Source organism: Leptonychotes weddellii, chromosome 2 (assembly GCF_054177405.1).
Source record: "Leptonychotes weddellii isolate Sample4059 chromosome 2, ASM5417740v2, whole genome shotgun sequence".
Lineage (NCBI taxonomy): Eukaryota > Metazoa > Chordata > Mammalia > Carnivora > Phocidae > Leptonychotes > Leptonychotes weddellii.
The window spans coordinates 42,039,810-42,064,481 of NC_138370.1; the positions used below are offsets into that span (position 1 = coordinate 42,039,810).

Below are 24,672 nucleotides of genomic sequence, written 5' to 3' on the forward strand. Positions count from 1 at the left end.
CGGGAGGGGGGCGGGGCGTCCTGGGGGCGGGGCGGGGGCGGGGCCAGAGGCCACCGCCTCCACTGTCGGCCGCAGCTGTGCCCCTCCTGCGGGCAGCCGCCGGGGCTTAGGTCGCACCCTTCTCAGCCTCGGAGACCTGTCCACCTGGCGCTGTAGCAAGGTAGGGGGGCTCCTCAGGACCATCCTTTTTTTGGGGGTGGGTGGGTGTAGAGTCTTTTCTTGTTCAAACTGGAGAAGACTTCAGCTGCCAAAATTTCGGCATGGAGCAATCAGGTTGGCTCAGAGAGGTCTGTTTTAAAACTCTTTTGTTTGCATCCCTTTCTTGGTTCCCTCCAGTCTATTAGGCTATGGGAAGCCTGATTTGGGGAGTTTGTGCCTGGGTAATTTCAAGCTCTTGGTTCATCCGTTTTGCCTTGTGTGTCGATGCAAACTCCGGGGTGGGGTTAGAATGTGGGAGAACTTGTGTGGGTGTGGGCTGGGTTTCTTCGGATGTGTGCATGTGTGAGAACTCAGGAAAATTTAGATGTCTGTCGGGGTCTGTTTCACTAGCGGGTGGGGATCCTGAGCCCCCGCGGTTTCAGGTACTCGGCGAGCGGTGTCTGTCACGTGCGCCGCCTGCGCCACCCTATCCGGAGGTGGCTATCCTGTGATAGTGGGTGTCCTCGAGTTCTAATGGACCCAAACACACCGCACCCCAGGACTACTGCCCAGGACACTGCTTCCTGGCAGTCCCTGCTGCCACAGCCAGAGCCCCCTCACATCACAGCTGACCCTAGTTTGGAGATCCTACAATTTGAGCTTTCCAAAAAATAAAGTTTGGCAGATTGAATGCACTGGAATAGGGGGATACCTGCGATAACTTAAGCTTGTTGGTGTCCTCCTCAGCCTGTTTCTGGGTCACACCGCAAGGCTCCATTCATTCAGTCTCACTTCCTGGTAATAATACTCCCCCTGGTAATAATGCCAACCCCAAATAATCCCAACCTGAAAACTCCAGGCTGCGGTTCTAAAAATGAAGTCCTTTTGCCCGCATCTAAAGGCTCAGAAAAGCTCTTTAGTCCTCTGATCCCTATCCCCAATGTAAAATAAATTATATTTTTAAAGGTATATATATATATTTTAAAAACCCTCACCCTATGTTATATCCATTCCAATAATTATCAATTGATTGATTTTACTTGTGAAATCCAAGCAGTTTCATTTATTGTTTAATAATATTTAGAAAACTGAAAGATATATTCTTCAGATGAACATGATCCTAATTAGCAAATCAGCTTATCATAAAAGGCAGAAGCTGGGAAATCAGACAAGCTTGATTCTAAAACATTTCTGCCTCTAAGAAGAGAACGTTGGATGATTAAATTTTCTTTGTTGTTCCTTCCAAATGTAAAATGCTACGAATGCACACAGATTCCTTTTTTGCTAGACGCACCTCTTGACTGGAGATAACAATCAAAAATAAGAAGTCGGGCGCCTGGGTGGCTCAGTCGTTAAGCGCCTGCCTTCGGCTCAGGTCATGATCCCAGGGTCCTGGGATAGAGTCCCACATCGGGTTCCCTCCTTGGCGGGAAGCCTGCTCTCCCTCTCCCACTCCCGCTGCTTGTGTTCCTGCTCTCGCTGTCTCTGTCTCTGTCAAATAAATAAATAAAATCTTAAAAAAAAAAAAAAAAGAAGTCTTTCAAACTGTTATCACCTTTTTAAAAAAGATTTATTTATTTTAGAGAGAGAGCATGCACAGGGGGCCGGGGCAGATGGAGAGGGAGAGAGAGAATCTCAAGCAGAGTCTGCACTGAGCTCAGAGCCACCAGGGGTCTAGATCTCACCACCCTGAGATCAGGGCCTGAGCCAAAATCAAGAGTCAGACTCTTAACTGACTGCACCACCCAGGCACCCCTCAAACTGTTATCACCTTACCTATGTCCAAGGAAAGAGGGTAGGTCTAGAAATTGTTAGGATTCTAAATTTTTGTTAAGCAGAAATTCTTAATGGTCCCTAACCCTGTCTCTGGGTACTTTGCTCCAAAAGTGTTAGTTCTCTATCAAAATGTGAAATTATGAATTGCTCATCATGCATAAAATTCTTTTTGGAAAAGATTTGTATTCTCCACATTTAACATTAATATTTATTTTTTAAATATTTTATTTAGTTTATTTGAGAAAGAGGGACAGTGAGCAAGAGAGAGAGAAGGAGCCGGGGAAGGGCAGAGGGAGAGGGAGAGGGAGAGGCAGACTCCCCACTGAGCAGGGAGCCTGACATGGGGCTCGATCTTGAGAATCCAAGATCATGAGACTCTGGGATCATGTCCTAAGCTGAAGGCAGACGCTTAACCGACTGAGCCACCCAGGCACCCCAACATTAATATTTATTTTAAAGCATTGTGTATTTATGAGTAAATACATACAAATCTTTAAAAAACTAAAAACAAGAAAAAAATTGTCTTAGTATACATCAGTGCTTCCCATCACGAGGTCCTCAGTTAGCGTCAATAAACCCAAAGATAAAACCAAAATCTAGTTAAGTCATTAATAGTCACCAACACCCATAAGAACTAGAGGGCACTGTGTGAAGCTTAAAAGGAGCAGTTTAAGGAGATGTTAAAGATAACTTTGCACAGTAGATTATAAGCATCAGTGAGCCCATAGCCTCAAGAGAGTCATATGGAAAGACATTGACACCCATGAAAAGAAACTTAAATACAAATTCATGGGCTCACTAAAAATAAGCAGATCAAATGTTTCCCACATCAACTGTAAATCTATGCATTTTAGGTTAACTTAAACAGTTAGCCCATTGCTTTTACAATCTTCCAATGTCCTTATGACTTCAAAAACAGCATAGCCGACATAGTTCTTTCTTCTAAAGGAAGTAAATTTAAAAATTGACCCCTAGCCACAGGCTGGAGTTTACAGGAGTTAGCACAAATGAGCAACTCATAATTTACTCCTTTCTTGAGCATTTATCAAGCACCTACTAAATGCAAGACTGGACTCACTGCTTTAGTCCACTCTTAGTGAAAAATAGCTGTAGGTAGGATCTCTTATTGGGAGCTGTGTCTTCAGGACCATATAATTAGGGGCCCGGATATTTCTCACTCACTAAGGAAGCAAAAGCATCTTTCAGAAGAACTGTGAAGACCAGAGGACCTCAATTTAAAGACACACCATTTATTTTGGAAGGAGACGGGGTAGAGACAGTACCTCTAAATATTTCCCCTTTGGTTTCTAGCCCTTGTGATGCCAATTAACAACAACAACAAAAAACCCTCTTCATTATATAGCATGATACTAGAATTATTCTAATAATAGAGTCATGTAATATGACTTTGTAATAATCCCAACTTTGTAATAATAAAAACACCACCCTATTTATTCATATTCATATATTTATTCAATAAACATCCTAACACTGTGCTAACACTGGAAATTCAAACAATCATCTAACTGCTGACTTTAAGAAGCTGATTTAGTTGGGGAAATCAACCCACAGATAATTATAAGACAGTGTGTGCTTGGTATGGTGATATCTGCTCTCGCTGCTGTGGGCTCCTCTTCTGGTCTGGTGGGGTCAGGAAAGGCCTTCTGGAAAAGTCAGTGCCTGAAATTCATATTAAAAGATGACTTTTAGCCAGGAATGGGGGAGGCGTTCTCCAGGGAGAGGGGACAAGTATGAATAAAAGCGTGGCAGTAAAGTGGCAAGATAGGAGGCCCGGAAAGATTAGAAATAAGACTGAAGAGAGAGGTAGGGGTCAGATCAGAGAAGGCATGGTAAGGGTGAGGGGAGCCACTGAAATCTTTAGTGGGAAAACAACGGGATCGTATGTGCTTTAGACAGTCCCTCCGAAGCCTGAGTGAAGGCTAGACCTAGAAGGCCAGGAGGCAGGTGGAGTAATAGTGATTAGAAAAGCAATGATAAGGGGCCTGGGTGGCTCAGTTGGTTAAGCGTCTGTCTTTGGCTCAGGTCATGATCCCAGGGTCCTGGGATCGAGCCCCGAGTCGGGCTCCCTGCTCAGCGGGGAGTCTGCTTCTCCCTCTACCTCTTCCCTCTGCTCATGCTCTCTCTCTCGCTCAAATAAATAAATAAATCTTTAAAAAAAATAGAAAAGCAATGATGAGGGCTTAGCATCTGTAGAATGGCTTTCTCATATATTATTTTGTTCGGGTTTTAGAACCACCCTTTGCAATCAGTAGGGTAAGATTCATATCTTCATTTTGTAAGTGCTTACCTCAGTGCTTTGTGCAACATCATCCTTCACCCTTGTAAAAACTCTGCAAATTAAGCGTTATTAGGTCACTTTACAGAAGCTGATACTGAGAGCAGGTCCAGTGTCTAGTGAGGGATTCATTCTGAACAGCAAGCGGGTCCTGCTCCTCTCAAGAATGAGGCAAGACAACCCTTCTCGGCAAATCTATACCCTAGAAACAGCTCTCAGGAGTCAGCCTGGCGATGAGCCTATTGCAATGCCCAGCTTCTTATGTGGCTCTGTCTCTGCATTTAAAAGTCCCATTGAACAAAACAGTGTGGCAGTTCCTCAAAATAGTAAACAGAATTACCATGTGATCCAGCAATTCCAGTTCTCAGTGTTTAGCCAAAAGAAGTGAAAGCAGGGTCTCCAACAGATGTTTGTATGCATGTGTTGATAGCAGCATTATTCACAATAGTCAAAAGGTGGAACGACTCAAGTATCCACCAGTAGGCGAATGGATAAATACGATGTGGTCTGTCCATACAATGAGATATCATTCAGCCTTAAGAAGGAAGGAAATTCCAGGGCGCCTGGGTGGCTCAGTTGGTTGAGCGACTGCCTTCAGCTCGGGTCATGATCCCAGGGTCCTGGGATCGAGTCCCGCGTCGGGCTCCCTGCTCTGCGGGGAGCCTGCTTCTCCCTCTCCCACTCCCCCTGCTTGTGTTCCCTCTCTCGCGGTGTCTCTCTCTCAAATAAAGAAATAAAATCTTTAAAAAAAAAAAAAAGAAGGAAGGAAATTCTGACATGTGCTTCAATATGGCTGAGCCTTGAGGCCACCATGCTAAGTGAAGCAAGCCAGTCACAAAAGAACAAATATTGTCTGCTTCTATGTATGGTAGAGTCAGAAAGGAGGCTGGTGGTTGCCAGGCACAGGGGAGGAGGAGAATGGGAAACTGCTGTTTAATGCGTAGAGTTTTGGTTTGGGAAGATGAAAAGGGTTCTGTGGATGAGCGGTGGTGACAGTGGCCCCTGGTAGAGTGAACGTGCTTAATGATGCTGAACTATACACTGAAAAATGGCTGAAGTGATCAATTGTATTTTACCACACACACACACAAGTCCTATTGAGCATCACATTATGGTCAGATGACCAAAGTCCAGAAACTTAATAAATTTGTGATAAGAAGACTAGGAAGTGCGAGTCAAAAAGTAAAGCAGACGTCTTGAAAAACCCAGCCCGAGAAAAGAATGCTGGCTGGATTCCCGGAGGACAGATCACAGAAGTGTAAAGTTAGAAGTTTCCAGAAGCACCCACCGTTTAGTTCAACCTCCACCTTTCACAGATGAGCACAGGGAGGCCCAGAGTCACCGAGTGGCTTGCCCAGGGTCACAGAGCAAGTTCAGGCAAAGGGAGAAGTCAAAGCAAAAACCTGGCCTCTGCCAGACAGTCGTGCCTGCTACTGACAAGGAACTTCTTTGAACTGACAAAGGTTTGCTCTGGCTTTCTTTTTCTTTTCTTTCTTTCTTTCTTTCTTTCTTTTTTTTTTTTTTAAGATTTATTTATTTATTTGAGAGAGAGAGACAGAGTAAGGGAGGGGGCAGAGGGAAAGGGATAGAAAGAATGTCAAGCAGACTCCCCGCGGAGTGCGGAGACCAACGTGGCACTCTATCTCACAACCCTGAGATCATGACCTGAGCTAAAATCAAAAGTTGGTCTCTTAACCTACTGAGCCACCCAGGTCCCCACCCCCCCCCATCTTTTTTTTCATCTGGCTTTCTTTTTAAGCAGAGAGAGAAACCAAGCTTTCCATCTTGATCGGTCTTGCTGCAGTCAATTCATAGGATTACAATTACTGAAGAAATTTGGGTGCTTAGAATTGGTGTTCGGTTGCTGGCTTTGTCTAGGTAGCAAGCTGGGAAAGTGCTGATGAGTTAGAGTTTATTCATTCATTCATTCATTCATTATCAAATATTTGAGGGTCTATGTCATTCCAGATATCCTCTCCAGTTTCCAATCTTTTTTCATCAAGTAACAGCTATCTGGCAGCTTTATTCTATCTAGATGCTGCCCTGACAGTCACCCTTGGACATAAACTCTAAGTTACATTAACCTTCACTGACTTACAGAAAGGTCAGTAAGGGAACAGATATAATTGGAAGTGGCATGAGGGGAAGTAGGAAGGTGGCAGATGCCCAATAGAGTTGTGATTCCAGCGAGGAAGCCACACAGAGCTAAAGGGTTCTCACTGGGACGTGTGTCTAGGGGCTGAGGATGCAGCAGGATGGGAGTCCTGCTCATGTAACTTGCCCCTGGCACAGACGAGTGTGGGGACTGCCTAACGTTTTTAGTGCCTGCATGGAGGACCAGTGATACCCACAGTGGGAACTCCAGAAGATAAACAAAAAGAATGATACACAGAGACAAGCAGAGGTAGAAAGAGAGAGATGGGGCAGACAGTGCAACCTGGAAAAGCCCTATGGTCATGGTATGACACCCCTATCAGGTGGCCCGTAAGGATAAAGCCATGTTGGCTCTTCACAACTATATGCATAAAGGTGAACAGAGCTTTGTTTCTTTTAAATCCAATATTTAGACCTGCCAGCTTTCAAGAGACCTTAGGTATAGGATATGAGGTAAAACAGACCTTAAAAAAAAAGGCACAGGGGGCACCTGGGTGGCTCTGTCGGTCAAGTGTCTGCCTTTGGCTCAGGTCATGATTCTGGGGTCCTGGGAATGAGCCCCAAGTCAGGCTCCCTGCTTCTTCCTCTCCTCCCTGCTCGTGCTCTCTCTTGCTATCTCTGTCGCTCTCTCTCTCAAATAAATAAATAAAATCTTTAAAAAAATAAGGCACTAGGGTAGTTTAGTAAAACAAGCACTAGATTTGAAACCACTTAAGAAGGAAGGGCACAGGGCCTGGCGTAGAGGAGACACAGGGTATATTCTAAATAGATTTAAGATTGTAAAACATAAAAGTAGCCGTAGCAGTGAAGCAGAAATAGATTCTACTAGGCACCTGGGATGAGATGCTTTGGTATGGAATTTGGCTTTATGTTTCTTGGAAGCCATGATATAAAAGGAAACAGGTTGGGTTACATCATATTCTTATTCTGGCAAGATAAAATATACAGATTCAACTATAGAGAAGACTTTTTTCTGGAACTAAATTAAAGGAAGGATTTATCACATGAGCTCCCTTGAATATAATTTTGAAGCTGTGGACGGTATCTTCAATACCAGTTTATGGTCAACTCTGAAAACGTCATGCAGATGAGTGGTTTTTATGCAACAACCCTTTTAGCTTTGCATAGACACTATCTGGAGTTATCCCTGAAAGTGTAAAGTATTTTTCTGTTAGAACGCTGTCGCAGTAGGATCCCAGGGGAGTCACTTTCAGGAAGTTACCTAAGGATGAGTCATCAGAAGAACCTGGGGAAGTGGGCAGAATCGGACACCTGAGCAGGAAAAGGCTTAACCATCCATTGAGCTTAGTCATCTTTACTGTCAGAGAGAAGAGTATCCCTTGGCAGGGAACAAGAGCTAAGTGGTCCAACAGGCATTTAAGCTTTGAAGCAAGAATAGAGTAAGCGCTGTGTAGTCTTGACGCAAGATGGCCGGCTCCAGGGATGATAAGCCCTGCTGCTCATGGGTGGACTGGCAATTAACAAGCAGCCAGTGAATTTACTTCACAGACACTAAACAGAAGGTTGTGAGGTGGTGGAAAGGCCATGGACTTTGAAGTCTGATAAATCAGGTTCAAATCCTAGCTCTGCTACTTACTAGCTATGTGATTTCACAAATTACTTAATTTTTCTGATCCTCCATTGGATTTTAGTATCATCCTTTTATGAGTCATTTTACTGATCAGAGATAAGATGTATAAACCAAAATAATAATAGTAGCTAACAATTATTGATGCTTACCTCAGATGAAGCATGATGTTAAATGCTTTGCGTGCATTATTTTGTTTATTCTTCAAAGCAGTTCTCTGTGGTACATATCACCTGGCACCTAGGTGCTCAACACATGGTACATATTAGTATTATTAGTATCAGTTATAATAATAGACTGGATAACAGTGAAAGGGGCCATTTTTGCCCTGGGAATTAGTGCCTGGAATAGGGGTCGGCAAACTTTCCTCCACAGGCCAAGTCAAGCCCATATCTGTTTTTGTGCAGCTGGTGAGCTAAGAATGGTTTTTACATACTTAAATGGTTAAAAAAAAACCCCAGAAGAATAATATTTTTGACGTATGAAAATGATATAAAATACAAATTTCAGTGTCCATAAATAAAGTTTTATTGGAACACAGCCACGTCCTTTTGTTTACATATTATCTATTCATGATACAACAGCAGAGTTGAGTAGTTGTGACAGAAATACATATGGCCCAGGGGCGCCTGGGTGGCTCAGTGGGTTAAGTATCTGCCTTCAGCTCAGGTCATGATCCCAGGGTCCTGGGATCGAGCCCTGCATCGGGCTCCCTGCTCAGCGGGGAGCCTACTTCTCCCTCTCCCACTCCCCCTGCTTATGTTCCCTCTTTCGATGTCTCTCTCTGTCAAATAAATAAATAAAATCTTAAAAAAAAAATACATATGGCCCACAGTGCCTAAAATATTTACTAGGTAGCCTTTTACAGAAAGTGTTTGTTGATCCCAGATCTAAAACAAGACCTCCAGGTGCCAAGGCAGCTAAGGTTAGAAACTCACTCAATCTCAGTGTAAGCAAGACTGCCCAGGAGTGAATAGTAAGAGATGGGATCTAGAAGGAGCAAAACTTCCGTTGGCCTCATGTTTGGGCTAGTGGACAAAAGGTACAATAGGCTGTTCCAGTGCCAACTTAGATGGGTTGAGGAGAGAAAGCTTGGGATGGACCATCTATCTATGAGCAATATGAGCAAAGCTGGTCTGGGGCTGCAATCTTGGACCTGTGAGCTGTTCATTTTTATGCTTTTGTATGTTTGCTTTATGTTTTTGTATTTGTTTGCTTTTCCCTTTGTGTTTCAGCAAAACCTCTCTTTTAAAAATTTGAATCTTATCCAATTTAAGCCAATGGAAAAAAATACTGATTCACACCTGGGCTAGGATAAAGTCCAAACTCTTAACTACTCTTAAGCCATATAGTGTCTGGTCTGGTCCTTTCTCACTTGTTAGACTCATTTTCTGTCTTCTCCCTACACTCTGTGCTCCATTCATGCTGTGTAACTACAGCCCCCAGAAGTAAGCCTGTTCTACATGCCATGCTTTTTTATACTCTGCTGTTCTGCTTTCCAGGCTTCTTCACTTTCCCTTCCTGGAGAAATTCTCATCCTTCAAGACTCTGCTAAAATGTCACCTCCTCCGGGAGGCCTTCCTGACTCTGTCCATGCTGGAAGAGATGATCACTCTCACCTTTTTGCCCCTCTACCTCCTATCACAGCACCTGTCCCTCTATATTTACTTAGTCTACGAATCTTTCAAAGTTAGGGAAGATGTTGTAATCGCTTACTTCTGGGACATGGTAACCTCAGTGTGTGAAGGCTGAGAAAGAGAATCAGAGTACTCTAAAGGAGGAATGAACCTTCCAGCTCAAGAACCGGGAAAGATAGGTAAGAAATGGGGCAGATAAATGAAAATCTAGGCAAGGAAGGGCCTAGGATGGCAAAGTTCCTGGTTGGGTTTCTGTTTTTTATTGTTGTTGTTTGTTTTTTCCTTTGTGAAGAATATTGAATAATTCTGTTTAGGAGATACCCTCAACCCTAAAAGACAAAAAACACTATTCAGAGTATTGTTATCATAGCCTCCTGAAGATAGATATCACAAGACTACATTGTAATTCAGAGAAGACATTTCAGGAAGGGCTGAGATAATTTGGTCCCCACATCATATGATGATGAAGATAAAATGGGGTATATGGATAGAACTTGAACACATAAGACAGCTAATTGACTGGGAGAGGCCATCTTTCGATGCAGATGTCTCATGAGAGCTCTTATCACTCTCATCTGAAACTTAAGAGTCTTGACACTGCAAAGGGACCTTATCAGTAGCCTCTTGGTATTTGGCATTTGGTCAACCCAAGGGTTGTGTCTATTCTTAAGAGAACCGTTGCTGGTAACGTGGATCTCTTCATTGGGCTGTCACTAAGATCTAAAAACCTTTATTTTACAAGCACAGTTTGAGTTTGATTTGTTTTGTAAACCCAGATTCCTTATCCTATTCCAGCCTGCTGAATCTTATTGGCCACTTTGGGCTCTCTCACACCATTTTGTGAGAACTTCCTGTGATTTATCTCCATCATGTTGGCAGTTTCTGGTGCAGAAAGGCTGAGTGTCATCAGCAAACTTAGTAGTTCCTCTTTTAGATTAGTAATGAAGAATATTCCAGTACTAACATTTTTTTTTTAATTTATAAGAGACTTTTTTATAAAGGTCTTTTTCATAAATCAGTTGTCTCATTGTAAGCAAACATTTAGTTTCAGATTCCATTCTTTCTTCGACTACCAGATTTGTGTAAAACGAGGGAATGGTCTCTCTCATCAAGTGGGCTCTTGTAGCTTTCAGTCAGCTCTTTTTTATTATCCTAGTCTCTCTCCTGTTCCCACAGCAAGTTTCCAAACAGATCCATTCTCCTTAAACCTCCCACCCCCCAGGTTTCTGCAAAGGACCATGCCCACTACTTTTGGAGAAGATAGAGGCTGGCCAACAGTAACTCCTTGCGTTCTTGCTGCCATGTGAACTCATCTGGTTAATTCTGCATGCATCCTGTGCTCTTTCTATTCAGTCACAACTAAAGAGGTACCCTTCCCCTGAATTAGGGCCAACCTTTAAGTCTGTGCCGAGCTGGTTCTCTGAACCTTCTCCCCCCTTCTTCTCAGGGACCTCTCTCAGTGATTGTTGAGTTCTTCTCATTAGCCTTTATATATGCTTCTATCCCATCCATTTGAAAACCTATCCCTCAGGCAGCCCTCCTCTTCACAACTCAGCTTCTTAATTTAGAGCTGTTTCTATTCTACTTCCTGATCTCAGCATCTCAGCTCCCTTTTAGTCTGGCTTGTATTCCCATCACTCCACTGATACTGTCCTCACAAAGGCCACCAACTACTGCCTTGTTGCTAACCCCAATGCTTTTGTCTTATCTCTCAAAAGCATTTGACTTTACTGACCACATGCTTCTTTTCGAAGAATTATCTTCATCTGGCACTATACTTTCCTGGGTTCCTTTTTCCTCTTGCTTTCTTCTTGGGCTCATCGTCCTGTGTTATCTCTTCAATGATAGTTCTACCCTGGGCTCTGTACTCCCACTGTCCCCACTCTTCCCAAGGCTTTTTTGATTACAAGTAATAGGACCCCAAATCAAACTTAACTAAACAATCTACCAACCAAACCACCATCACCATCACCACCACCAAAAACCACAGCGAAGCAAATACACTGATTCATGTGCCCATAAAGTCCAGTGGTAGAGCTGGGATAGCTGGTCCAGAGATGTAAAATAAGGACATCACAGCCTCACTCTCTCTCTCTCTCAGCTTTGTTTTCATCTCTGTTGGCTCCATGCTCTTTCCAAATGATGGCAAACTGCCTGTCAGCAACTCCCGGCTTATATCCAGTTCTCTTAAAAAACAATGGAAAAACTTCTACCCAATTTCTTAATTTGGAATTCTAGGAATCATTTTTTGACTCCTCTTCCCCTACTGGTTAATCATCATGTCCCATCCCAACTTCTAAATCTCTCTTCCTCCCTGCTGCCAGTATTTTAGTTCAGACCACCACTTTTTTTTTTTTTTTAAAGATTTTATTTATTTATTTGAGAGAGAGAGAATGAGAGAGAGCAAGCAACATGAGACGGGGGAGGGTCAGCGGGAGAAGCAGACTCCCCGCCGAGCAGGGAGCCCGATGCGGGACTCGATCCAGGGACTCCAGGATCATGACCTGAGGCGAAGGCAGTTGCTTAACCGACTGAACCACCCAGGTGCCCCAGACCACCACTTTTTGTCTAGATTCCTGCAACAGCCTCCCAGTGATTTTCTCGATCTTTTCTTTACATCACAGCCAGGGTCATCTTTTTTTTTCTTTTAAGATTGTATTTATTTGTTTGTTTCTTTCTTTATTTTTTTATAGAGAGGATGAGCCAGGGGAGGGACAGAAGGAGAGGGAGAGAGAATCTCAAAAAGGCTCCGCGCTGAGCACAGAGCCTGATGCGGGTCTCTATCTCACGCCCCTGAGGTCATGACCTGAGCCAAAATCAAGAGTTGGATGCCTAATCCACTGAGCCACCCAGGTGCCCCAGCCAGGATAATCTTTTTTTTTAAAGATTTTTATTTATTTATTTGAGAGAGAGAGAGAGAGAGAGAAAGAGCACAGGCAGGGGGAATGGCAGGCAGAGGGAGAAGCAGACTCCCCACTGAGCAAGGAGCCTGATGCGGGGCTCCATCCTGGGACCCTGGGACCATGACCTTAATCGACTGGGTAATCTTTTGAAAATGTTAATTTGATCCTATCACTTGCCCATACAAACTTTGATGACCCCCTGCATTGGTAGGAAGTTAAAGGTGAAACTCCCTTTTAGGTTCTGTAAGCACTTGGGTGATAGGAATCCTACTTACTCCACTTTTTTTTTTTTAAAGATTTTACTTATTTATTTGACAGAGACACAGTGAGAGAGGGAACACAAGCAGGGGGGGTGGGAGAGGGAGAAGCAGGCTTCCTGCAGAGCAGGGAGCCTGATGCGGGGCTCAATCCCAGGACCCTGGGATCATGACCTGAGCTGAAGGCAGACGCTTAAGGACTGAGCCACCCAGGCGCCCCTTACTCCACTTTTCACCTCATCCCTGTTCCAGGCAGTTTGGCCATAGATGCCAGATTAGCCACCTGTCTCTAGTTACGCTCCCCTTCACGTACTGCTCCCTCCACCTGGACCATTTCCCTCTTGAGCGCCCTCCTCCTGAACCTCTACTTATCCTTTCAGGTCTCACATTAGGTTTAACTGTACTGAGAAGAGCCTTCTATACTGTATGATGTACATATTTCTTCCTGTTAGAACATTCTAGTTCTCCCGTTTTAGCAATGATCATACTCTATTGTAATTGTTAAATCATCCGTATCCCTCAGCAGACCGTGAAGTCCATGAAGGCAGGTATTTCCCTTGTTTTGTGAAATATCCCCAGCATCAGAGTAAGACACCCAATAAATATTTGTTTGAATTGTGAGATTAAATGGGGTATTTATTATTGTGCTAGGGGATTTTCCAGTTTTCTTCTAGATTTTAGAATCTGGATTGATTCAATAAACTACTGGAAAATCTAGAATACAATGTCTACTGCCTTTTTTAAAAAAAAATTTATTTATTTGAGAGGGAGAGAGAGAAAGTACGAGCACAGAGGGAGAGTGAGAGGGAGAAGCAGACTTCCCGCTGAGCAGAGAGCCTGAGGTGGGGCTCTATCCCAGGACCCTGAGATCATGACCTGAGCTGAAGGCTTAACAGACTGAGCCACCCAGGTGCCCCTGTCTACTGCCTTTTTTAAAAAATGTGCTTATTGACCCTCCTTAAAGAATGTAGAGTTTTAGAACTGAAGAGAAACCTAGTCATCATCTAGCACTATTTCACTTCATTTGGTAGTTGAGGAAGAGGGAACTCAGAGGGTCTGTAACTTGTACAAGTCACAGACCTAATTGGACTTGAACTCAGTCTAGAGTGGCTTCTCCTTCCATGATATCATGATATCAGCACTATTAACAGACTAGTGTAGTATGATTTTTATATTAATTCAAAGAACTCTTATTGCCTCTAGCCTCACATGTTCTACTTTTTAAAATGTACTTACTGGTCTTGTACGTCTCAATAGATTCCAACAGTTTCTCAGGATGAAAAACCACTCCCTGGTCTGTAGAGGCCCACGTGTCTTCTGGAGTCCTGCCTCCCAGGTAGGGTTGATAGTGTATGTCATTGGCTCTCTAACGCACTGCCCAAAACACTAGAAGTTACACATCGGATTCAGTGGCTTCACTGTTTTGTCTCAGACGGGTAATTACTAAGTAGATGCCATCTGGATTTGATCTGAGGAACACTCATGTTGTGTAAAGGAAGTAACAGACTTCTGTTTAACTCGTATGAACTCTGTTCTCCATTGCCTCTTCAGAGAGGCTGACTGACTGATGTCCATTATGAAACAGGAGCTTGAAAAGAGAATTGCTTCTCTAAAAACCAAGTTGAGGTGTAGAAAAGACTGGATGAGAGTAACTTACTAAGAATAATTATAATGGAACTTGAATATGGGTGAGAAGACAAATATGGGGGAGAATTGTTAAGTAAAATTTTTTTTAATTTAAAAATTTAATTTATTAACAACTTTTTAAAAACTTTAAGGAAACCAAAAATGGGCCCACTTAACCAAAGCATTATGACACTCTAGTTAATGGACCTATTCCAAAAGAAAATCCTTGACAGTTCATTCAGAGATTGTGTATAAATGTTCTTCAAGCATTAATTTAGAATAAAATGTGCAATATATTTTCATTATGATGCCCTGCTTCTCAAGGGCTAGAACTAGCCCTACATATTTCATTTCTTCTAAATCTTTCTGTGCCTAATACAACATCCTGCATATGCTTCTGATGATGGAATTTTATTTCCCTAGCGATTAGTGGGGCCATCTACTTTCTTTTTCTTTCTTTCTTTCTTTTCTTTCTTTCTTTCTTTTCTTCTTTCTTTCTTTCTTTCTTTTTTTCTTTCCTTCTTGACTGGCCATGCACTTTTATTATTCCTATTTGAGAAGAGACGGTACTATCAACTAGTCTTTCTTACTCTGGGTCAACATTATTGTTTTGTTTTCATCTTTACTTCCTTCTTTTAAACTTGCAGACACTATTTCTTCCAAAAAGGAGAGAGAGAAATGGAATATATAAGGAGATGTTCAATCAACCAGTCTCTATCGGGGCTTGGCATGTATTTGTAGTTCTTGATACTAAAAAAGAAACTAAAAATGAAGTGAAAGACAAGTTAAGATATATTTAAAACAGATGTTCGTGCTTAAATTAAAAAATTCCAAGTGCAACCCTTTGACCTAGCAAGTCTACTTCTGGAAATCTATCCTATGAAAATAATTAAACACATGCAAAAAGATTTAGCTCTAACATGTTCAGCTCAGCCTTGTTTATAATGGAGGTGAATTAGAAACAACTTGAATTTTGAGCCATGGGGACTTAACATATAAATACAAGGGGATTCCTTAGTTAAAAATGATGTATTTACTGACATATAAAGATAGTTACACTTTATTAATTGGAAAAATGTAAGCTATAAAGTATGTACAGTTTCATCCCATTTTTGTAGAAGAGAAATATGCAAAAATGACTAGGAGGATAAACAAAGATTATATGTAATGAAATTAATTTTTATCCGTGTTTTAAACTTTTCTACAATAAATTTCTATAAAGTTATTTTATATGACCTTTTTCTTGAGAAGTAATTGGTTATAAATAAATATGGAAATATTTGAGGTCTTATGAATAGGAAAGGATTTATTTTACTTTCTTGCCTTGATACCGTTCTTTCCTAGATGCAGTGGATTCCAAATCAGTAGCTATGTTAGTTGGAGTCTTGTGAGAAGAGAGCAGGTGGCTTGGGTTTTATTTCTAGTTTACTTATTAATTCTCCTTATAACCTTGGGACATTTCTTTTTCAACTTTTTGTCCAATGACTCTCTCTGCAAAATGTGGAGGACTTCCTCATTACTACCCCAGCAGAGATATTGGAAATATTATTGGGCTCTACTCCTGGACTAGAACATAGATACACATAATAAATACTAAATTAAGAGTAACCAATTTAGGGACGCCTGGGTGGCTCAGTCGGTTAAGCGGCTGCCTTCGGCTCAGGTCATGATCCCAGGGTCCTGGGATCGAGTCTCACATTGGGCTTCTTGCTCAGCGGGGAGCCTGCTTCTCCCTCTGCCTGCTGATCTCCCTGCTTGTGCTCTGTCTCTCTGACAAATAAATAAATAAAATCTTAAAAAAAAAAAAAAAGAGTAACCAATTTCTTGTAAATTTCATAAGCATTCACCAGGCCACCCAGAGTAACTTGTCATTCTTACCCTAACTACTCTGAACATGCACTAAATTGCCAAGTTAATTCTGAGCCATGACTTATTAATGAATTCAACAAATATCTGAAAATTGACAGTCTGGATTCAAATCCTGGCTCTTCCCTTTAACTCTGTGAGGTTGGGGAAGCAAGTTAATTTCTCTGGGCCTCAGCTTCCTCATGTATAAAAGGGATAGTATAATACATTGTTGTTGTAGGGATTAAAGGAGATACAAAATGTATAATGCCAGGTACATAGTAAGCTCTCAATAAATAGTAACTATTAAGTGCCTAATATGTGCCAAATACTGCGATTCACATTCATTCATTCAACAAACATTTATTATTTAGTATGCGCCAGAGTTCTAGGTGCTTGGGTCACATCAGTGAACAAAAGAGACAAAACAGACTCTCCTGTTACTGTGGAGTTAACATTCTAGCAAATGCAAAGATTAAATACAATGTAGTCCAACCCGTGGTTATTGATAATAAGAATTTCTATTATTACTATTAATATGTCATGTGCCAGCCACTGTGTAAGTGGTTTTTATATATAACCTTATTTTCTCATTAACCATGTGAGGTAGGAATTATTGTTGTTATTTGCTGGTTTGGAAACTGAGCATCAGAGATGTAATAAATTAAGTCAGCAAATAAGTAGAGGAGTTGGTATTCAAACCCACTTAACCACCACACCTTCCTGCCTTCACTTGGTGAGTCATTCATTTTTTGCTTATGGTTCCTTCTTCATATTCTTGCCAACACTTTTTGCTCTGCAGTAGGAGCTGCAAGGAAATGACATTTGAGTTTCCCTTATTTTGTATTAAAATACTTAATTATCTCTGCAGGAAATGCTGGGAAGGAATAAATGACTCCTCTCCATGTGTAGAAAAGGAGTCACAATTAGCAGGAGAGAGAAGTCGAGATGCAGCCTTGAGAGAGGCACATGGAGGGTGTCTGGGGAAGATTCCCAGGGGGATTCCCTTGATGCTGATCATCCTCCCAGGAGGCAAACAAAGAGTTGATGCTTCCGATTTGTATCTCTTGGTGTTGCATCATCTACATTTCCTGGCTCCTCTAGCTCTGAATATCTCTCCTCCTCTGCAGTTGCCCAACTATCTGGAATGTTCATGTCCTCAAAGCCATGTTAGATAACTATCGCTAGAATTTCAAAAATTATTATGATGAAATATTTCAAGGATCTAGAGAAGTGTAAAGAACATTATGTACTCACAACTATTTGGTCAAATCTTCACATTTTGCCTTTTTGTTCCAGTTGCTTTTTTTTTAAATAAAAAATATGAATGTAGCTGAAAACCCCCTGTGTACCTCTCCCCAGTTTCTCTTTCCTCCCTCCCTCCCTTCCAAGAGGCCACCACTGTTCCAAATTATCATTACGGTGCATGCTTTTGTCCCGTCACTTGCTACATATAAATGCGTGGATAAATACACTTACACATGACGCTCTGAGGCACATTCTTATAGCTGTGTCCTTGTCCACATGGTTGGGAGTTTCTCTAGCATGTTTGTCTAGAGCTGCAATGCTGGGTCATTGTGAATGCACACTGATTTGGCCAAATTTCTCTCCATACTGATTGTACCAGTTGATGGTGTATGTGACAGTTTTTGCTTCTGCACTTAGTTGTGCTTACTCTTGTCTGATTTTTAAATTTTTTTTTTTTTGCGGATCTGATGCATGTGAAATGATCTCTCATTAATGGTTTGTATTTACCTTATAATGATGCCGAACATTTTTTCATGTGGTTATTGGCCATTTGTGTCTCCACTTTGTTGAATTATTTGTTCATACTCTTGGTTTTTTTGTCTGTCATGTTATTCTCTTTCTTATTGGTGGAAGTAGCTCACTGTATATTCTGGTTACTGATCTTTTTTTTTTTTTAATTTTATTATGTTATGTTAGTCACCGTACATCATTAGTTTTTGATGTGGTGATCCACGATCCATTGTTTTCGTATAACACCCAGTGCTCCATGCAGTACGTGCCCTCCTTAATACCCATCACCAGGCTAACCAATCCCCCTCCCCACCTCCTCTCTAAAACCCTGTTTGTTTCTCAGAGTGGTTACTGATCTTTTACCAGTCATGCATTGTTCAGGGATCTCCACGTCTCTTGCTTGTCTTTTGCTTTGTTTATGGGGTATTTCAGTATACAGACAAGTTTAATTTGAAGGTAGTCAATGATTTCACAATCTTTATTGTGTTTTCAAGTATTATTTAAAAATGTTTTCTTTCCCACTCCAAAATCATATGTGTATTTTTTTCTAAAATTGTTTTCAAGTTTTGATGTTCACATTAATCATGTAATCCATCTAGAATTTATTCTGCGGTTGGTATCAGTTAGGGATCCATTTTTCTTTTTCTTCCATACAGACTCATCAATTGGTCCAGCACCTTTATTGTATAGTCTGTTCTTTCTCCACTGATCTGTTATATCTGTCTGAAACCAAGTTTCCATACAGTTGGGTTCGTTTGGGGGCTTCTTTGGTTGATTGATCTAGATGTCTATTCCTGGGCCAATATAACACTGCCTACATACTGTAACATTTTTTACATCTTGATATCTCATAGGGAGAGGGGGACTAGGTTGTTTTCACTTTGTTCAAAATTATTTTTTGTTATTCTTAGTTTTTTATATTGGATTTTAGAATCAGCTAATTTAGTGTCAGAGAGGTACATGTGTTACAATCAGTGAACCTATACGAATGCTTCAAAATCATCCAAAGTTTATAGTTTACATCAGAGGTGTAAATGTATTTGATAAATGTATAATGACATATATCCACCATCATAGTAGCATCTAGAATAATTTTGCTGCCCCTAAATCCTCAGTGTCCCACCTATTTATCCCTCTCACTTCTACCTCTCCCTTTGCCCATTTTAAGACTGCGTTGTTTGTTTTTGTGCTGTTGAATTTTAGGAGTTCTTTATTCTGAATATTAAACTTGTATTGGATGTATGATTTGCAAATATTCTCTCCTATTCTGTGGGTTGTCTTTTCACTCTCTTGATAGTGTCTTTTGATGCACAGAAGTTTTAGATTTTTGTGAAGTCCAGTTTATCTATTTTTTTCTTGTGTTGTCTATGCTCTTGATATCACATTTAAGAAACCACTGCCAAACCCAAGGTCATACAAATATGCCCCTATGTTTTCTTCTAAGAGTTTTATAGTATTAGCTCTTAAATTTAGGTCTCTCACTCATTTTGACGTAATTTTTATAAATGGTATAAAGTAAGGGTCAACTTCATTCTTTTGCATGTGGATATCTGGTTTTCCCAGCATCATTTTTTGAAGAGATTGTTCTTTCATTTTTGAGAGGTCTTGGCACCCTTATCAACATCAACTGACCATACATCTGGGGGTTTATTGCTAGGCTCTAAATTTTATTCCATTGGTCTATATGTCTATTCTTATTCCAGCACTACAGTTTTGATTACTGTGGTTTTATAATAAGTTTTGAAATCAAGTGGCATGAATCTTTTAACTTTGTTCTTCTTTTTCAAGGTTATTTTGGCTATTCTGGGTCCCTTGAAATTCTATACGAGTTCTTAGGATGGGTTTTTCCATTTCAAATAAAAGATCCTTGGGATTTTGATAGAGACTACATTGAATTTATGTGTTGCTTTGGGTAGTAGTATCGTCTTAACAACATTAAATCTTCTAATCCATGAAAATGGGCTGTTTTTCTATTTATGTAGATCTTTACTTTTTTTCTAGAGTGTTTCACATTTTCTTTTCACAGATTACTTATGTTGGTTGTTTGCTGATACTTGCTAGGAAGATAGTAGCAAATCTCTATAATACAACAGAAGAGGTTTTTCCTGAGATGTAAAGTCTTATAAATGTTACCTAACATGGGAGAAAGCAACATAGTATTACTTTTAGCACCAGAATTGGTTTCCCTAGTGATGATCTTTTAGGAATAAGGAAAAAGAAATAAAAACTTCTCTGGTTTACAGATTCTCGGGAGATTTTGTTGACCTCATTATCCTCAGTAGGTCACAAGAGATTAGTTTCCTCTATGTTGAATTTGATTAAAACAAAAAAAATTTTTTTTTTCAGGAAGATTTTTCTTGTTGAATCCATGTTCAATACTGCAAAATCTTCTCTAATTCCATCTTCTTCTTTTTTTAATTTTTAAAGATTTTTATTTATTTATTTGACAGAGAGAGACACAGTGAGAGAGGGAACACAAGCAGGGGGAGTGGGAAAGGGAGAAGCAGGCTCCCCGCAGAGCAGGGAGCCCGACGCAGGGCTCGATCCCAGAACCCTGGGATCATGACCTGAGCCGAAGGCAGATGCTTAATGACTGAGCCACCCAGGCACCCCTCTAATTCCATCTTCTATCATCATATTCCCATTGCAATCTCTATCATATAATAATATAGGATGAAATACTCCAGGTGTTTGATCCAAAGGCCTATCTTCTGTCTCATACCCCAAGTTAGTCCTCATCCTTCAAACATTTAAACTTACTGGCACATGCCACACCCTCCACCCCCACCCTATCATTAAGTCCACAATATGCTGTGAAAATGACTTAAATTACTCAAATTTTACTAAAACCTTCAGGGAATTAGTTTTCTCAAACTTTTCTGTCTCCTTAAATACAGAGTCTAGCTATACCCAGTCCCAAGAAACAGTTCATATAACTATTCTGCATCAAAGCAGTGCTTAACAGGGAAAACCAAGAGTTACTATTTAGTCAGACCTTTCAGGCTTAGAGGAAAAAATGGCAGTTCTTTGTTTGTGAGCCATAGCAAGACGGGAGGAGGGGAGCAGATTTAGTCTCTGGCATCCGCATTCCCTTGCATTTGCTTATTGACCTCTGTAAGTTCAGCACGAGTCTTCTAATGTCAGAAGCAAATATGAAATATTCCCTTAATATTCTGGGCAATTTGAAATCTGTCACCTGTTTTAATTTTTACAATAAGTCTACAAGACAAATATTATTATGCCAATTTTATAAGAAAATCAGCCTCAGAGGGATTGAATAACTGGCAGTGGTCAAGCAGAGAGTAAGTGACAGGGCTGGGTTCAGACCAGAGCAATTTCATTTCAACACCCATGCTCTTGTCATTTTCCTAGTCTTGGCTTCATTAATCTTAAACTTTGGGACTAAAAATCATTTATTCCTCAAGAGGTATTTGGCAAACAAGACTCCAGGCATCGTATTTCTCTTTCTACTATTTATAGAATGATTTAACCTGGTTATAATGTCCTGAACCAGGACAGTGGAAGAACAAGGGGAAGGGACTAAAGGGAGGGTTGTTATTGACGTAGAAACAATAGGAGTTAGTTGGTGATTGAGTGGGTGGGAAGGAGCAGGTGGTGTCAGATGAGTCAGAATACAGGGTCATTGAGAACCATTCTGCCTTTTTATATTATCTATTCATTTCAGAGAAGCACTTGCCATTAAAAATGCTTTCCTCTGAGGCATTCTAGACCCTTGTTATTTATAATTTACCATCTGTGAGCAGTCAGAAGTCCATGACACATAGCAGTTTGGATTGAGCTAGGGTGGAATGATCTTGAATTGTGTGTGCTATGAGGCTGGTATATGGGAGGGAGGATCTTAGCTTCTGAGAGCGCCCAGGCAAAGGCCCAGCCTCTTTATCCCACTGCAGCTTTGCTGCATAAAAAATAAAAAAGGACTCCCATAAAGGTTGAAATGTCATTTATGTTTTTGAGTTTTAGAATACACTTTTATACTGGAGTGTAATAGCCCTCTGTTTTTGTTTGTTTGTTTGTTTGTTTATTTTGGTCTGTCTAGCACCTTCTGAGTATTGAGATCAGGTGTTCTTCACTTCAACCACATTCTAGAAGGAACTGCCATGCTTTTATCTCTCATTGGTCCAGGGTGGACACCTGACCATTGCTGGTCAGTCAAAGACTCTTCTCATATTTGAACTTAAAACCAGAAAAACATTTGAACAACTCCTTGCCAGTGGTGATACTTGCCAACCTTTCAGTGGCCGTATTTCCTACTATGTGGAGCAGGCAATGAACATGGCTTGTGTGGAGAAGGATAAATGGGAGATGGACAGAGTCTTGCTGGTGTATGTGTCCCTGGGTCCTGTTCTTGTGGTCGCCTACTGCACCCCTGTCTTTTAAGATTTTGTTGTCTAGCCATTCCTTGAATTCTGTCCTCCAAGACACTATCTTTTCTGTCATTTGAGTGCCTATCATTTATAATCAAAAGACTAATAAAGGGGGAAGTTTTATGCGATAGCGTAGTTCTCACTTTTGGGATTCAGGGAGGGTTTAGGATAGATCCCTTGCAAACATCAAGGTCCACTCTATTTTTTTTTTTTCAGGTATTGAGGGGCTCGATGTTCCATGTAATTCTACTGACTTTCTTTTAAATAGAACTGTTTTTTAAATGGAACGAAACTTTGTTAGCCTCAACTATGCCCAAACTTACTCAAGTAATTTGAAGATTAGCTTATGTTTCCCACGATTAATAAGGAGCGGATAGAAAAACTGGCCAACTTTCAAAATGTATTTGTTAAGGTTCTGAGATGAATAGGACCATCATCATCATTTGAGTTCGAAGAGCGAGATACTGAGTTTCAAACCCAGTGAGAGTAAGACAGAGGGGGCACCGTCTGTGGCCTGGAGACCTAGGACTGATGCAGCCATCTCTTAAATGATTGCCCTTTCCTGCCCTGGAACCATGGACAGTTCCACTCTGCCCAGGCTGGCTGGGCAGGTCACACTGACATTCAGTCAGGTAACATGTTCAGCATTATAGGAAAAATTTTAAAAAAATATAGTAGTCTTATTTTTACTGTTTCCAACTGTAAAATTCTTTTTTTTGAAATTCTATTTTATTTTATTATTTATTTATTTTTTTAGGTAAGGTTCTATGCCCAACATGGGGCTTGAACTCGCGACCCCAAGGTTAAGAGTCACATGCTCTACTGACTGAGTCAGCCCGGTGCCCCTACAGCTGTGAAATTCTTATGCTGCCCATTTGAGCTGCCTTTCTTTATCTTTCAAAGTTTCTGAACTATGTAAGAATGGTGGTTTGGTTTTTAATATATACATCTTTCACATTGTGTGCAATATTTTTTGTTTTCTAAGAGTAATCTATGCTCATTTAAAAATAAAACTGGAGGGGCACCTGGGCGGCTCAGTCGGTTAAGCATCTGCCTTTGGCTCAGGTCATGATCCCAGGGTCCCAGGATTGAGCCCTGCATCAGGCTCCCTGCTCAGTGGGAAGCCTGCTTCTCCCTCTGTCCCTCCCCCTTCTCGTGCTCTCTCTCTCAAATAAATAAATAAAATCCTAAGAATTTTAAAATAAAAATTAAATTGGAAAGCACATCAAAGCCTAAAGACCAGAAAAAAAAATTACCCGTGATTACATGACTTGAAGCCAGCAGCATTCCCATTTGGGCAGATTTCTCTGGTATCTTTGGGGAGTAGTTTCTAAGCTTGACTTGGCAGCCAGCCAGGCATCTGTCCCAGACTCTGACCTCCTGCACTTTACTCTTCCCTTAATAGAAATTTACTTCATCGACCCTGCCCTCCCGCTTCTACCCTCCCATAGCAAAAATTAAAGCCAGCTGCTTGAGGATTCTGGTAACTGATGAGGATGGCTGGGCATGAGCCTCCTGGCAACAAGGCAGGCAGGGAGGGGTGGGATCCAGGCTCTGGGGAAGGAGAGGCACCAGGCGGGGAAGGATTTCAGCTGGGCAGGGGCTCAGAGGCCTCAGACATGATGGCACCAGTAGAAAAAACCCTGTGCTGCCATGCAGAAACTATGTGCTCTCGGTCCCTTTCATTTTCCCTGCTGTTCACAGAGCTGGCCAACGCTAAGTCCATGCCCAACACAGGACGAGGAGGAGTCCCGTGAAAACCAGCCTCATCCTCATTCTGCTGGGCCTCCTGGGAGGGTGTTTTTACATTATTCTCTTCTTAGTTGTTTTGAATAGGAAGACCCTCACATGGTTCAAAATAGATCTATGCCCTTTTAGGCAACAAAAGTCTCCTTCCTTCCCTTCCCTATCACCCTCTTTTCACCCTCCCTCAACTCACTGCTGGTCTCAGCTTTTCATTTCTGTGTGTATTCACCTAGAGTTTACTTATGAATATTAAAGCAAATACAAATATATTCTGCATTCTTATTTTTCCCTCATAAACAAAAGGATGCATCGTATACATATTTTTTGCAACCTGCTGAGCCTTTTTTTGTTTGTGGTTCTTTTTCTTAAAAATTTTTTTATTGTTATGTTAATCCCCATACATTACATCATTGGTTTCAGATGTAGTGTTCCATGATTCATTCTTTGTGCATAACACCCAGTGCTCCATGCAGAACGTGCCCTCTTTAATACCCATCACCAGGCTAACCCATCCCCTCACCCCCCTCCCCTCTAGAACCCTCAGTTTGTTTTTCAGAGTCCAT

The 24,672-nt window shown here is 41.2% G+C and overlaps 1 protein-coding gene across 4 annotated transcripts in view; it reads left to right on the plus strand.

Moving 5' to 3' along the window:
* The first annotated feature begins 47 nt into the window (after positions 1-47).
* Positions 48-24,672, plus strand: part of EXTL3 (exostosin like glycosyltransferase 3) — a 141,596-nt gene continuing 116,971 nt past the window's right edge. Inside the window, exons 1-2 of one of the 4 annotated variants that reach the window (XM_081810600.1) lie at positions 62-160; positions 14,007-14,085. The gene's annotated coding sequence lies outside the window, so the exon portion shown is untranslated. Of the gene's footprint in view, positions 161-13,534; positions 14,086-24,672 lie in introns of those variants that run through there. The other 3 variants (XM_081810590.1, XM_081810587.1, XM_081810584.1) reach the window with 3 other exon arrangements.